Below are 1,045 nucleotides of genomic sequence, written 5' to 3' on the forward strand. Positions count from 1 at the left end.
CAACATCGAGTCTACTTTTCTCTGCATTTCTTCCCATCTTTTTGAGGCCCCAATCAATGCCAATCACTGAAATGAAAGGAAACTGGATTTTGCTCTGACTGAATGTGAAAGTTGCAGTCTCTCAGTATTGTTAGAATCTTGGCATTTCCATGAGTTCTCCAGTCCGTGGAATTCTCTAGAGCAGAATCTTGGAGTGGGTAGCTTTTCCCTTCTCCAGGGGATTTTCTGACTTCCCACATAAAGGAAGACCAAACTTTAGAATTCTCATTTCTATGTCATTTGAAGTAGCCTTTGGGTATCTGAAAGGACAGTGTAGGTTCTCTCAAGATGTCATCTGCCAAACGAAGCCTCTTGGCAAATGTGCTCAAAATCTCCAGGTAGGCAGTGCTGTGGTAATTGGGACACATCAGGCACAAGGGAAATGCTGAGTTCTTCTGCCGACACAAACAAACTCACAACAATAAACCAGGCAGGAGAAATGGAAAGATAAACCCACACCAACAAAAGGAGAAGTGTTCCTCAGAGCACAAAGCCAGAGAAAGACCCACCATCCTTTTGGTCCCCATATCCTCGAGAAAATCTGTGATCGGGAAGGAAAGAGAAGAAACATATGCTGGTCCAATGAGAGGAAATGCACATGTCTCGTGTATGTCAGAGATGGCCTGACACTTCGCATGGACACGCGGGCAAAGGGAAACACAGTTCAGGAGGCAGTGATCATCATCTCATAGCTAGGTGCTCAGGATGGTGAAAACCAGCCTTCGGGACCACAAGAGGGAGCAGAGGGCCTAGCAGAGCCCATAGACATCTCTCTCGCTCTCTGGGAGAAGAGTGTGCCGGACCCATCAAAGTCCCACAGGAGCATCTCATGGCGATCAGTGCCCACCCTCAGGGTGGATTCCACTCCACTTCTGGCACGGTGGCTCCTGTCCTCTGAGATGCTCACCTCTGGCGGTCTGAAGCCGCAGGCCTGCTGGGCACCTGCGGAGACGAAACTCTTTTCAGCTGCTCACACAGCCAAGGGCAAACGAGGATACCTGTGGCC

Source organism: Moschus berezovskii, chromosome 20 (genome assembly GCF_049115385.1).
Source record: "Moschus berezovskii isolate FMDL1 chromosome 20, NW_MosBer_1.0, whole genome shotgun sequence".
Classification (NCBI taxonomy): domain Eukaryota; kingdom Metazoa; phylum Chordata; class Mammalia; order Artiodactyla; family Moschidae; genus Moschus; species Moschus berezovskii.